Raw genomic sequence first — 7,050 nt, forward strand, 5'->3', positions numbered from 1 at the left:
GGGGGTTGCAGACCCAGAAGGTCCCACCTGAGCCTCCTTTTCTCCAGGCTGAGCCCCCCCAGCTCCCTCAGCCCCTTCCCCAGCTCCGTTGCCCTTCTCAGGACTCGCTCCCACATCCCTTCCACATCTTCTCTGCCCCCGAGAGGACACGGCCAGCCCGGTCCCATCCCCGTCCCCCTTCCCTGCACACCAACCCCGGCTGGGTGGGGATGCTCCCACCGCCCCCGGCCACGCTCCCTGCCCTGGGACGCGGCTCCCACCGCCCCCGGCCACGCTCCCTGCCCTGGGACGCGGCTCCCACGTGTCCCGGGCGTGTCCCCGGGGCGCAGAGGCAGCCGCCGTGTGCCCCGGCGGGGATCGATGCTCGGCAACGCGGAGGATCGATGGCTCTAATTAAACCCTGCCCCGGCGGCTCTGCCCCTCCTGCCCTGCAGACGTGCCGGGGGGGGTCTCTCTTGCCCCCGGACGGTGGCAAGGCAGCACCGAGCCAGGTCCCTGCGAGAGCCAAGGGCACCCGGGGCCGCCCTGTTCCCATGGAAAGGTTGGGAAGGGAGGGAAAAGAAAGGCGAGGCAGGCGCGGGTGGGTGTTTCCCACCAGGGCAGGCAAGGAAGGATGGAGAGGGAGAGGGACAAACGTGTCCTCCCCACCCGTGTGTCCAGCCAGGATGGAGCAGGTTCATGACCCGGGCACACACCCACCCCCAGCACAGCAGAGATTCCTTTATCCCTCTTTCCAGAGAGGGAAAAAACGCATTTTGGGGGAGATATGTGGTTTTCCTGCGTGGGGGACCAGGACTGAGCCTGGCAGCAACATTAACCCTCCCCCCCAGCGTGACCCCACCACCTCCCAGTCCAGCCCAATCACCACACCAGTTCTCAGCCAGAACCATCCAGAGTGCCCCCCACCCTCTCCCATTCCAGCCCACCTCTCCGGGAGGGGAACGAGCATCTCCCAGACCCCAAAGAGGACAATTCATGAAAAACCAACCAGGGTGAGAATCCCACCCTGCCAGGAGGGGAGGGACGGCTGCTGACAAAGACCAAACCTCCCTTCATACAAAGACCCCAGCCCTGTGACAGCCCTGCCAGGGCCTGGAGCTCCTCACCCTCTCCCCGCTGCCATCCCAGCCCCCCCAAGGGGGGGTCACAGCCCACCGGCAGCTCCCTGTGGGATCAGACAGGGCTCCTGTCGGGAGCACGGAGCCGTTTCCACAGGCGGGTGAACGCTGGCAGCGTCGGGGGCAGTCTGGTGGGAGATAATTAGTACATCGGAAATGCATTCCTCATTAAAATGAGGGAAGAGCCACCGCTGGGGCTGCAGCGACCGTGTGGCTTCAGGCAGCTTCGGGGGGGAGGGGGGACCACTGCCCTGAACCCCGGGATGCGCTGGGGGACGGGGGGGGTCTGCACAGCAGCCGCCCCTCTCCCAGCACTGCTGGGAAAGCCACGGAGCAACCAGAGGGACCCCCGCGACCCCCAGGATCCAGGTGCTGGGGCAAGTTTGGGGGCCCTGGGACTGACCCAGCTATAGGAAGGGCTGAACCCCCCGCCTGGAAGCAGCGTAGGAAACGCCCCCCCCCTCCAGCCGGGACCCCTCCGTCTCCATCCTTGAGCGGGAGGCGGCGGGATGTGACCCCCGCTCCCATCCCTGAGGCGCCTGGGAAGGGGCGCAGCTCCTGAGGGTGCATTCCCGGATCCCAGCACCGCCGGAACCAACTTCCCTGGGAGTTGGGGGCTGGCACCAGGAGGCAGCAGCAGAGGGTGGGTGGGCACACGCGGGGGCCGAAGCATCGCCACTCCCCAGCCTGTGCGAGCACAGCCCGGGCGAACGGGGAGAGAACAAAGAGGGGAGAGGCTGCGGGGCGAAGGCTGAGCTCCCCGCGGCGAGGGCAGACAAAGGGACCCCCACCCACGGCAGAAAAACCCCCGCCAGCGTCCCCGTCACCCACCGGGGGCTGGCACGGGGCAGGGCAGCGCTGGCGGCTGCATCACACACGCGTGTGCGCACCCACCCACCCACCCGCACACACCCACCCTGCTCCCGCGGGGGGATCAGACCGCGCTGGGGGGGCTCCCCTTCGCCCCCCGAACACGCGGGGAGCAGCTGGGCCGTGGCACAGGGCGGGCAACCTCCGGAGTTATTTTAAGTTTCCCTCCCCGACGCCTCCCCCCACGCCCCAGCCCAGCCCGGGATGCGCCAGATTTTTTTTTTTTTGATTTTTTTTTTTCCTCCCGCAAAGGATGCCGAAAATATCTCACAAGGGGCCACCTGCAGCCCTGTGGCTCGTCCTGCCCTTTGTGTCTCGGCAGAGGGTGAGGGGGGAAAGGAGAGCGGGGAGGCAGCAGGTAGGGGAGAGCCCGCAGCCTCCCTCCTCGCCCATCTGTCTCCTCGAGAAAGGAAATCCAGAGCCCGGCAGCACCAGCCCGGCTCGGTCAGCAAAACATCCCATTTAACGCCCAGCGCCGCGAGCAGGGAGCGGGAACAGCCATGGGCACAGCCAGCGATCCATGGGCACAGCCAGCGATCCATGGGCACAATCAGCGATCCATGGGCACAATCAGCGATTCCTTCGAGCCCCCCGGCGAGCCCCCGCCCCCCAGACCCCCGGCGCTCCCCCGTTTCTAGGACAGCGGCTCTCCGGCTACTTTGTCCCTTCGGAGCCGCCCCCCCGACAACAAACAACCCCAAAAAGCAGCATCACCACCGGCACCACCTCAGCACCCCCAGCACCCCCATCCCCTGGTTTGTCACCGCATCCCAGTGCCCGACACAGACCCCCCCACCCCGGAGCGCCACCACCCCTCACACCCCCTTCCTGGGTGTCAACCCCCAGCCACCAAAACTCCAACACCGGGAGCAACGATTTTTTCTTTTTTCCCCCCAATTCTCCCCCCTTTCCCCCCACCCCTTCCCCCCGAGCATCATCACCGCTGCCCCCCCCGGCGACATGGGAGGAAGGGAGGGGGGGGAGAGAGGAGGAGGAAGGCAAAAAAACCACACGAATAAAAAAAATACCTGCTACTTAAGAATGGATGCACATAGTGAGAGTGACATGCCTTGAGAGGGTGTATTCCCCATTTCTGCTGGCCTCCGCTCGCGCTGTGGTGGGTGCTTTTTTTTTTTTTTTTTCCTCCTTTCCTTTTTTTTTTTTTTTTTTTTTTTTTTTTTTTCCCCCTTTTTTTTTTTTTTTTTTTTTTTTTTTTTAATTTTTCCTCCCGGAGAAGGGGCTCGGGCCCAGCCGAGCGCTGGGATTCGGCGGCGGGAGCGGGAGCGGGAGCGCGCGTGTGTGTGTGTGTGTGTGCGGGGGGGTGGAACGCGCAGCTCCGCGCTCTACAAAGGAACAAATGGGAAAAACACATTAGCTCATGATAGATTAATGTGCGGGGAGACGGCTCCCCCTCTCTCTCTCTCTCTCTCCGCTCCCTCTTAAAGGCCCCCTACGTTTTAGCCGGTGATAGGGCGGCGCAGCCCCCGGGGCCGGCAGCGATCCTCGGGTGGCACCTTCTTGTCACCGGGGGCCGTCACCTGCTGCCGGCGGAAGAGGCAGCCGGGCCCAGGGGAGGGCACAGGTGATGGGGAGGGAGGAGCGAGCGGGAGACAGGATATTGGGAAGCGCTGGGTGGTTCGAGGTTGGAAGGGACCGTCGCCGGGGTCACCTGGGCCGGCGGGACCCGCCCCGGCACCGCAGAGCTGGCGGTGGAACAGCGTTTGTGCCGCTCCCGGGTGGCACCGCGCCGGGGTCCTGCCCGGGCAGACGCGTTGCTTCTGGGGGAAAAGAAGCAAAAATAGCGGTGGAAACGCTGCCAGGCTGAGCCGTGACTGCACCCGGCCGGGCGGGACCGGCAGCTCCCAGCGGACGAGGTGACACGGCCTGTCCGTATTCCCACGAATTCCCGGCAGGAGCAGCCAGGGGGACCCTCTGCAGCAGAGCAAAGGTGGCACCCGGGCAGCCGTGCCCAGGGGCAGCCCCTGACAGCGGTGCCCGCCGTGGTGGGGTCGCTGTGATGGGGGGCTCAGCTTCTGCCCGGCAGTGCCCACCACGGTGGGGACCCGGTGACAGGGGGCTCAGCCCCAGGTGCCCACCGTGGCAGGGACACACCCAAAGGCTCTCGTGGTCCAGGGGAGAACATCCCCCCAGTGTGACGGGCACCCAGAGGTGCCCTGCTGTCACCTGCCCCCGGCTGGCACCTCCTCGCCGAGAGAAACCAACCCCAGGCCCAACAGGGAGAAAAGGGGAGGGGGGGGGAAAGAGCAGGGAAAAAATACACAATAAATAAGAGGGTTTTGAGTCGTGACGTTTCCCAGGATCAGCGAGGAGGGGTCGGGGCTTTCCCCCTCCCTTCCCTGCGCGCCGGGGCCGCTCTCAGGAGCGGGGGGAGCAGAGCGGGGCCGAGGGGGGGTCGGCACTCCCCAGCCCCCGCAGCGCTGCATTAGAGCCGGTGCCCGGCGGCGCGGTGGGGCCGCGGCGGCTCCATTAGAGAACGTCCGGGGGGCGAAAGCCTTTTCCAGCGCCAGCCGAGTGCGTCCTGATGGCCCTGCCGTGCCGCTGGCAGCAGGATGCCCCAGCACGCACTGCTGGGGGGGGGACCGGGGCACCCCGGGGCTGGCACGGGGGTGGCACCGGCTGCGACGTGCCCGCTGCCCCCCCTCTGGGATGGACCCCTGCGGCTCGTCCCGTGCTCCCAGGTAACCCCATCACCTCCCATCCCCACCCTGCACCCCTCTTGCCACCGTGAGAGGGGGAGAAAGGGGGGGCTCTGCCTGCGGGGGAGCACCGGAGACAGAGAGAGAGACAGGGGAAAAAAAAAAAAAGATGAATGGAAAATAGGGATGGGAAAAAAGTTGCTGTTTAGACCTGGGAGCACTTCAGAGATGTGATAGGAGGTGAAGTGGAGTGAAATCCTCCAGTCTGTTCCTTGCTGGTAGGCAGATTAGCCGAGCTAAAGTTCCCCCCCGGCATTAAAAGTCTCTCATTTAATACCAAATCCTGATCTGCTGCTCTCCAGGAGATGCTACCAGGAAAGTTGGAGCTTCCCGTGGCAGGAGGGGGATCATGGACACATCCCCAGCCAAGGGGAATAACCTGCATGGGGCAGATCCTGCCCTCCCCACCAGCCCTGGGCTGATCCCACAGCGCTGCCCGATGTGATCAGAGAGCATCAGGTGGGAAATGCAAGGAGAGAGGTGGAAAACGCTCCCTGGCCCAGTGGGAGCTGCCTTGGCCCCCAAGGAGCAGCCTGGAGGCGTTTTGGGGTGTCTGGGCCGGGGATAAAGCTGAGCAGCCAGGAAGGGCCAAAGCCAGAGGTGCTGGGACACTTCCCAGTGCCACCAGTGACGCTCCAGACGTTTGGCACCAGCAAGAGCAAAGCCAGGCCTGGAATGGGGGGTGATGGCACTGACAGCTCCCCGGCTCTGCAGCTCCTGGAGAGGCAGGGTTTGATCACAGCAGATCCAAGGGAGGCGGTGAAACGTCTCTAAATGAGCTGAAACGCCGCCTAATCGGCACATCTATTTCCTAACAAGTTACATATTCCCTTCAGAGCTCCAGTCATCTTCAAAAACACATTAAGGAGAAATATTCGAGCGCTAAAATGTATTAAACAAGCACTTCATCCTCATCAGCAGAGAGGTTATGGACCTTTGCTGGTCTCCTTCCAATAACCTTCCACGGGAGATGCCACGAGGCAATTCTCTCCCCGTTTGCAAAAATCCATGAGAGACACGTGCGTGAGGGGCCGGCCCCGGGTGACACAGAACCCCTGCCGGCCTTCCCAGGGGCTGGCAGGGCAGGGTGGGGAGGGGTTGTGGCCCCCAGAGGCTCCCCATGGCAGCCCACGGGGAGCAGCTCCCACCCGAACCCCCGGGGAGCGACCCGAGAGCATCCAAGGTTCCTTGGAAAAAAGCCGAGTGTGAGCGAGCAGGGGTTATTTATTTCTGGTTTTCTGAGGCTCTGTGAAAGGGGGAGGGAGAGGGAAGGTCCTGCAGCCGCGAGAGAGAGGAGTTTGATTTGGAAGGGAAAGCTGATATCACGTTTAACCACAGGATGCCAGGAACTGGCACTTCAGCAAAGAACCAACACCCGGCCCCGTGGGAGAGCTCTGGGAATGGGGCTCCAAAAGACCCTCAACACCCACCCCAGTGCAGAGACCTGCAGCCTTTTCCTTCCCAATAAAAGAGGGAAAGGGAAGCACAGAGGCCCTGAAACTTTCTGGGTTCTCCCCAGCTTGGGGACAACTTCACAGCCACCGTCTCACCCTCCCTCTCCCAAACCCTCCCAGTCCCACAGAAGAGGCTCAAGGTCCTTCCACCGCTGGGCTGGACAGGAGGAACACGAAAGCTGAGCCTCAGCTCTTAATTATTTATCATATGTTTCTTTTTTTGTCTTACTTGCCATAAAAAGTCCTTTGAAGCACCGCCACGGGATGAGATTTGGGGGCTCCTTGCCTTTAATTAGCCATCCCCACAAACCAGACCATCCTCATCCACATCCTCATCCTCATCCACATCCTCCTCATCCTCATCCACATCCTCATCCTCATCCCCTGCCGGGCAGCCCGAGCTGACCAGGGCAACTCCAGCAGGTTGGGAAGGTTTTGGGGAGCAGGAGCTCGTGACATTTGGGCCTCAAACAGCACCCACAGATGGGTGGGGGTCGGCACCGCAGCCTCCCCCTCCCCAGGCCACAAGAAACCCCCCTGAGGTGCCCCAAAAGTTGGATACTCTGATGCTGATTGGATGTTCTTGTCAGCTCTGGTGTCAGCAAACCCCCCCAGCCATGAGCTCCCAGTTAAGGCATCAGCAGAAAGGGAGTTTTCCTCTCACCAGTCTGACTCCACTGGCCCCCACACCGCAGGGAACTTCACAGCAGGCACTCCCAAACCTGCCCACCCCCCAAAAAAAGAGCCCCAGCTCGTCTGTGCCCCATCCTCCAAACCCACGGGAAGAGGCTGTAGATGGGAGCATTGGTATGAGCATCACCTTGGCACCCTGAGCCTCACCTGGGCAGCCTCAGCATCACCTGGGTCCCCTGACCCTCCCCTGGGTACCCC

At 62.9% G+C, this 7,050-nt stretch overlaps 1 protein-coding gene across 4 annotated transcripts in view; it reads right to left on the reverse strand.

Annotated features, from left to right (window-relative positions):
- The window catches only part of SRCIN1 (SRC kinase signaling inhibitor 1), a 74,938-nt gene extending 71,809 nt beyond the window's left edge, over positions 1-3,129 (reverse strand). For 3 of the 4 annotated variants that reach the window (XM_017837917.1, XM_017837914.1, XM_017837916.1), the window contains exon 1: positions 3,017-3,129. The gene's annotated coding sequence lies outside the window, so the exon portion shown is untranslated. The remainder of the gene's footprint in view (positions 1-3,016) is intronic. The other variant, XM_017837915.1, reaches the window with a different exon arrangement.
- Positions 3,130-7,050: the final 3,921 nt, after the last annotated feature.

This window comes from Lepidothrix coronata, unplaced genomic scaffold (assembly GCF_001604755.1).
Source record: "Lepidothrix coronata isolate B3197 unplaced genomic scaffold, Lepidothrix_coronata-1.0 Scaffold316, whole genome shotgun sequence".
NCBI lineage: Eukaryota > Metazoa > Chordata > Aves > Passeriformes > Pipridae > Lepidothrix > Lepidothrix coronata.